Raw genomic sequence first — 7781 nt, forward strand, 5'->3', positions numbered from 1 at the left:
GTGTGGGGTGGCCGGCGGCCACAGAACGCTCTTTCTCCAGTTGGGTTAGTTCTTCGAAGCCTGGGGCTACCCTCTCCCTGGATCCCCTGGAGTCCCCCCCTGCCCCCGCCAAGCTGCGTGGTCAGAGCGACCCAGACTCAGGAGCAGGCAGTGAGGCGGACTCTGCGCCCTGTGTTTCGCCAGCCATTCCTTCCAGACGTTCGGGCCAGCCAGGCTCCCTGCGCGTTTCTGGAGGGGCAGCGGAGCCACCGGGCTAGGGGCACAGAGCCTGGGAAGGCAAGGCAGGTCTGGCCCTAGCCGCCTGGGCTCGGGTCTGCCCGTAGCCGCCTGGGCGGGCTGGTAGCCGCCTGGGCGGGCCGGGCTTGCACCATCGCTCTGCGCTTTATTTCACGTCAGAGATGAGAAAGGCCATACCGGTCCCCTTGGGATTTCTCTGAAATATACATAAAGATCATTTTATTGAGGTTAGATTTTTTTTTTTTTTTGCTCAAACTTAGCTACTTTTAACTATTTTAAAAGATCGTAAATATTCTCCTGAATGTGAAAGGTTCCTCTTTTAGCCCTGGAGGGCGCCCCACACAGACGGCTCGCACCTGCGGGGCATCTGCAGCAGTGCTGTCCTAAATCAGTCTTCAGTTACTGTCCAGCTCTGGCAGGAAATGAGACTTAATCTACAAAGCCATGCAGCGTGGGCTTTTCAGTCGCCAAGAAATGAACGAGTCAGAAATATCCAAGATGCTCTCTGACCTCACTTGAATTTTTGTGTGTACAGCTTTTCTTCTAACCTTGAGGAAATACACAGTACCTCGCTCACGGAAAGATCGTACCTTTTCCTGTGTTTGCACAAGTAAAAAATGAACCCTACACTGAAAAGTTATAACTCGTGGAGAGGCAGGAAGTGTTTGTAATAGCACCCACAAAAGCAAAGCCAGGGAAGCAGACACTGTCCTTGAGAGTAATTGCTGTGGATGCTGGCTGATTTCTGATGCTGGCGTCAGGGAACAGCTTGCCTCCTTCCGATCTGCCTCTCCAAAACCCTTGGCAGCTACACACAGACTGTCCCGCGGTTCTGTGGACATTGCAACATGGTCCTAGAATGTCTACAGACCTTTCTCAGCAACCCGTGAGAGCAACCGACCTCTTTGTCTGTCTTCCAGGAATGCACAGAATCGAACAAGAAACAGCCATTGAAACTAGTCATTTTGTGTGTTTCACATTGTGGAGAGTTCTGACAGTTAGGGCACGCTCGCGCTTCATGGCCTAGCTGAATCCTGCAGTGTGCTTGACTAAGCACTGCATGAGAGAAGCCCCTTCCACCCTTTCGCCCACAGATAGATGTCTGTGGAGAGGCTGCAAAACGTGTACTGATTAATCCACTTTGGGATAGTACAGGGTTGCCGGTGCCTGGTTCTTTTGTACAAAATCATTTACTTCCTCATCATCCCATGCCTGGCCAGAACCACTCACATAGGGAGGGGCCTCACACTCGGAAGGACCAGGGCAGGAGGCCCAGCAGGCTGTGCTGCAGGACATAGCAGGTAACCGCAGGGGCAGTGCCGTCACCAACAGCAGAGAAGCACATGACTTAGCTGAAGGTTCTCCGATGCCCCGGGGCTGCCCTACCAATATCTGCACCCGGTACTGTTAGAGCTAATTGTTAAGAGAAGCAAGATCCGCATTCTTCTTTTTTTTTGAGAGAGAGAGAGATTTTTGCTGTAGGGTTCATGCGCTCACCAGAGAGACAGAGACAGAGAAAGAAAGTAAGAAATCACCCCCCAGGGATGATGACCACGATGCAATCCCTTCTCCACTCTCCTCTCAGGATTTTGGGCACACACACACACACGCACCCAGCATGAGTTTTAAGCCACCAGGTCTGAGACTTGAACTGTGATTGACTATGTGGGAGTCCAGCAACGTAACCATTACACCATCTGCTAGTCCAAAGATCCATATTTTTAAACATCTCTCAAATCTTAAATGAAGGGAAAACATATTTTAAGACAGCGTTTTGTCTGGGTCCTCTGGTCTCAGCCTGGCTGGGGCTGTAGGCATGGGCCTGCTCTCTCTTAGACAGGCTCCTGCTGCTTCACCCAGACTAGTCTTGGGCTCAGTGTCCTCCGCCTCAACTTCCCAAGTCACTGGGATCACAGGTGCATTGAGTCTTGTGTCGACCAGGCCTTCAACAGGACCTTTCATGTGACCCGGGCCTGTGGAGCACAGCATCTTAGCAGCTATGCTACTCTGACTGAGCAGGAAACTACCTGTTAAAAGGTTAAAGCCTGGGACCAGCAGTTAGCGTAATGGCTACGTTGCTGGACTCCCATGTAGCTGACTGCGGTTCAAGTCCCAGACCAGGTGGCTTAAAACTCACGCTGGGCACGTGTGCGTGCATGCCCAAGATCCCGAGAGGAGAATGAAGGAGAAGGGATTGCGGCGTGGCCATCCCCCCTGGGGGGAGGGGTGATTTTTCGCTTTCCGTCTCTCTGTCTCTCTCTGTCTTTCTGGTGAGCACACGCACCCTATAGCAAAAACCTCTTCAAAAAAAAAAAAAAAAGTTAAAGCCCCAGGTGGGCAGGCCCAGGTCATTAAGGACACGACAGGTGGGGAGGTAAGTAGAGAGATCACAGAGGGTGACAGGTCTCCACAGTGCAGCCCACGGACCTCAGTATTCTGGTCTCTGATAGTATTGGGTGGCTGAGAAAGTCATGATGCCTTTTTGCATAGAAAAACATGGAAAAGATACATTGTGACTTTTCTGGCAACCCAGTAGTATCTGATGCTTGAAAAGCCTTCAAAATATGGGAAGTGCGGCTTTACTGCCATTTCTCCCCCTGAGCCTGCCTCAACTCACACAAATGTGAGAGCCTCAGTCGGCGTAATTGCCAAGTGGGTAACTTCCTCTCCACTTCTGCTTAAGTAAGTGTTCCCAGTGACAGTGCAGTAAATGACTTACTGAATTACTGAAAAAAAAAATAGACATTTTCCATAACTAGAATACAGAAATATCAGGGAAGGTGTTGGTTAAACAAGGAAAAGTTTAGTATTGGCAGTCAGAAAGGTCATGATGTGTCTCTATGTTCTTCTATGTGAAAATGCCTCATGACTTTTCCAACCACCCAATAAAATCAGTATTTCTGATGCATATTTATTAGATAAAGTAAAATCAGGATTTAGATTTCTTTTAGTCTACATTCATTTTGAGAGCAAAGAAGCTTCCCCCTGAGAGGTAAATAATTTCATCCTTATTTTGACCATTGGAGTAATTTATAGCCATTGTAAGAAATTAGGTAAACAAGAGCAGAGACTTATGCATTCTCAGGCAGTGCTGCCTGTAAGAGTCTGCAGAGATGGAGACATTCACACACAGATGGCCCTGGGACAGGAAATGTGGCTTGTGCAAATGAGACCAGATTTTAAATATTATTTAATATTTTCAAGTTTATTTTCTTGTTTCGTGAGACAGTGAGAAGCACCCTGAGCAGGGTCACATGCCGGGTGCCCCAGCCCTCCCACGATCACGTGCTACCACGGCATGCCCGCTTGACTACACGGCCAACAGCCCAGGAGAGCTTGCCACTGGCAGGGGGCAGTGACTCTGGGGGAGAGGAAGGAGCCCACAGCCTAGGACACAGCGAAGGGCAGAGTTGAGAAGGAGGGGCAGGAGCCAGGAGAGGAGCGCAGTCGTGAGTTCTCTGCACTCCAGAGGCAAGGGGGCGAGTGAGGGTCACTGTGTGCCAGGGGTGCTCACGGTGACAGCCCCCGCGGGGACACCGAGCTGTGGTGTTTCACGTTGTGAGACTGATTCGGTCCTAACTTAGACGTCCAGTCCATTTAGTGATTATTTACGGTTATGTATCCTTAAGCGTATCAAGTCCTTTCTACAGAGTTTTCGGCTTCAGTAACACTCCCTTGCAGTAAAGGTGATGAGACTGAGGTCCCTAGTGTTCACTGGTCACACGGCAGGGCACAGTCGTGTTTCTGAGGGCATCTGTGGTATGTCCTTTTAGCTGAGAGGAGGGACTTTGGGCCTCAGTTAGCAGCTGGGTAGATGGATATGTTTGAGTTTGCACCAAGCACAAGCAAAAAGAGACCATGAATGAGCCATCAGTGAACTGTTCTTTGTTCTTAAAAACTCAAGGAAAAAGATAGTCAATTTAGTCCAGCTCGTTCTCATGGAAAGGCAGTACTTCTGCTTCCCTCTCTGCCTAATCCGGCCCGCTGTAGAGAAGGCCAGTAAAGCACAAATGTGCAAAACACAGTGACCTCGTAGTGAATTTCACAAAGCGTATGGGCTAAATTTTCTAAGAAGTTTTGTGCATTGTGTGTTAGACAACAGGTGTCTCATTCAAATAAATAAATAAACACAACTACTCATTGAAAGTAAAATGTATGTTAAATCCTAAATTGAGCATAATATCATTTGCTATGATTTTTATTTCTGTGGATCTGGGGGTTTTATTTTTGTTTGAATTTTTAATTGCAGATTGAAAGTAATTAAGTAGAATTGTGAACGACACATGCTGCATTTTGCTGAGATTTACTTCTTCCAGCCATCATCTAGAGAATATTGAGACTGGTAAAGACCCAAATCTGGAAGAGTATTTAAATGCAAATGATCCACTTTTCAAATTTTACAGAAGAACAAAGGAAGGGGCATCTTTATGTGGAATTCAAAATTTAATCAATGCAAATTTTCATTTGATTATCTGAAACATGAGCAGAAGACCCATGGCTGACGAGGAAACATGCACCTTTTAGAAATTTCATTTTTATTTAATAAGCGTTTATTCTTGTAGCATATAGGCACATAATTGACACATATATTTAATCATACACAGAAAAGTAATTTAAGTTTTTACTTTCTTAAAATAGTACAAGGAAAATCAAAACTCCTTCTTGTGTTAAATTACTATTGATATTTCCCGAGAGAGGGTAAGCCAAGGATTTATGTTTCATTTTCATATATCATTTTGGAGATGGTAAAAATGCTTATTCAAAGTACAAATTTCAAAGCACAAATGATGCAAGTAGGATTTAAGTCATGCCTCACTGCCCTCAGTGTTCAGAAGAGTCAGGTAAAACCCAGGGAAACACTGTACTAGCTACAGTCCCTATCAGCAGATCTGTGGAGCGTTCAGTCATTACGGGACGTTGCGACACACAGTCCATGTGAACACAGGTCACACTGTGACACACGGTCCACATGAACATGGGTCACGCTGCTTGTCTCTAATTCACTAGGGCACAGACATTTTTACTTAATGAAAAGTTAATTATGAAACTGTACATGACCTGATTTTTACATTCTAGTAAAACACTCGTTTCAGGCTTCTTCTGATGGTACTGTCTCCTTGTGTCACTCTGTTGCCTATCAGTCTCCACATTCAGCTGTCACAAGATTCATAAGTGGATCAAATCTCTGATATTCCTTGGACAGATCTGCCACATTTTAATTTCAATGGTAATTTCTTGTCCATAAATTTTTTCAATTCAAACTTTGTTCTAGGCACCTACTCGGCAGGCTCAGAGATCCCTTTGAACGTAAAGGGAGTTTAAGGTCAAGCAGTTTTTGCATTCTTCAGTTAAACAGTCAGCAGGAGGAAGACTAGCCCCACTAGCCCCTGTCAGCTATGGAGACACGCGGGCAGGTCACTGACCACCCCCATGCCCAAAGCCGACCACACTAAGCGGAGCGGCACACACGGACCCAATCCTCGGGTCCACGGTCTAGTTGCAAAGAGTCATGGTCATCAGGGAGAGACAGGCGGGAGCTCTCTGACTGAAGACTTAGATCTGCTTAATGTGAGAAGAGGCTGTTTCCTCAAGGAAAAGATCTCTGTGAACGAAGCAGTGATGTATCCCCTGGAACTGGTAGTAGGTAATACATATCCACAAAGAAATTCACCTGTGGAAACCAATGTATTTTTTTTCCCCCTTTCTTTCTGTTCTTGTCTATTCTGTTGCTAAGAAGAGAGAATACTTGAGTCTGGATAACTTATAAAATTCGAGTGCCTTGGGCCCGCAGGTCAGGTAGTGGCTAAGGCACTGGACTCCCACATGATGGACTTTGGTTTACATTCTGGATGCAGCAGCTTGAAACTCATGTGGAGGCGTGCCCCAAACCCTGAGAGAGAATGCAGGATAAGGGGTTGTGGCGTGGCCAACCCCCGAGGGTGATTTCTTGCTTTCTGTCTCTCTGTCTCTCTTTGTCTCTCTCTATCTCTCCAGTGAGCACACGTGCCCTATTGCAAAAATCTCTCCAAAAAAAAAACAAATCCTTTCAGCTCACAGTTTGGAGGCCTAAGGCCCAGGGACATGTCTCCTAGAGCCCTCGGGCTGTGTCCAGGGACATGTCTCCTAGAGCCCTCGGGCTGTGCCCCAACACAGTGCCGGGCAGGAGAGGCATCTGGTCTCTCACCTCCTCTCTACAGATCCACAAGGAGTCACTGCAGAGGTCTTGCCCTGGTAACCATGACCCTAATCTCCTCTGAGATGACAGCCTTCCCACGCCATGGTCTGGTTATGTTTTAGCCCTCCTGATCCCATCATAGCCAAATCTCAGCACCTGAGCAGGGAGGGGGCACTCAGACCACAGCACTGTCTTCCCGTTTGCTGTCCACTGTCCGCTGCCAGGAGATCTTCACTTCTTAGACAGAGTACTGAACACATCTCTCCCTGCTGTCCTGACTCTTTACCGTCTGACTCAGTGACACACACCCTTTCATCTCACCTGGATTCCATTCCTGAAGCAGCCCCCACTAGCCCTGTGTGAACAATGGCTCCCACACCTGACAGCCTGGTGGTTCTGTATGAATGCCCTGGAGTTATGGTCTATGTTCAGACACTGGGCTGGTGCACATTAGCCATAATCTGGGCAAAGTGCTTGGGCAGGTCTCAGGCTTCATTCCCCTCTGGGAAACAGACAGCCTCACAGTGAAAACTGGAGGGACAACAGAGAGTGTGTCTACGACCGAGGAATGCCAGCCTCACACTCAGCACACAGACTTTTGCCACATAGACGTCTTCTCCCTCCCTCAGCAATACAATGTGATACAGTGCACAGAGATTCCGTTACGGGGTTAGTTCACCATCCAAACATCACATTCAGTTTTCCAACACTGACATTGTTCCTATGTCTATAACTTTGTTTCCATTAATCAAAGCCCAGGAGTCAGTATCATTCTCTGTCTCTGCGTCTATGAGGCCATTTCTTCCTGTTTTCATGTACAGGAGAAAACACGGTATCTGTTTCAGTGCCTGACTTACATCACTTCACAGAATGTCCTCCAGACTCAACCGGTCCCTTTGAAGAGAGAGAAAAAAGAAAAGACATAAAAGATCCAGTGATGGACTCTAAGCTTAGGATTCTGAGGCATGAACTTCCCAGAAGTTGCTTTCATTATGTGTTCTGGCTTCTTCCCAGCACATTGGATATCGTAACTGTGAAGGGGTGTAAACTTGTTTCCTATTTATTTTGCCCTGATGTTCGACTAAGTCAGAGAAAACTAAACGCCATTCATGCTGCCTCTAAGATGCAGTCCTGGACTTCTGACCCTTAGTTGCCGTCTCTGCTGTCCTATTGAACAGGGCTCCACCCTCCTGCTGACAGGTCCCACCCCTGGTCACACAAACGCCTCTCCTGTTTACCTGAGGGTCTCCCTGCCTTTTCCTCCCTTGGGTTCCCGATGTTGCAGGTGGATCATGCAGTCAGTAAGCATAAGGCCATCCTCATGATGCTGGTACTCTGCCCGAGAGGTGCCGGCTTTCTGCTTTCTGCT

This window comes from Tupaia chinensis, unplaced genomic scaffold (genome assembly GCF_000334495.1).
Source record: "Tupaia chinensis unplaced genomic scaffold, TupChi_1.0 Scaffold143591_1, whole genome shotgun sequence".
NCBI classification, from domain to species: domain Eukaryota; kingdom Metazoa; phylum Chordata; class Mammalia; order Scandentia; family Tupaiidae; genus Tupaia; species Tupaia belangeri.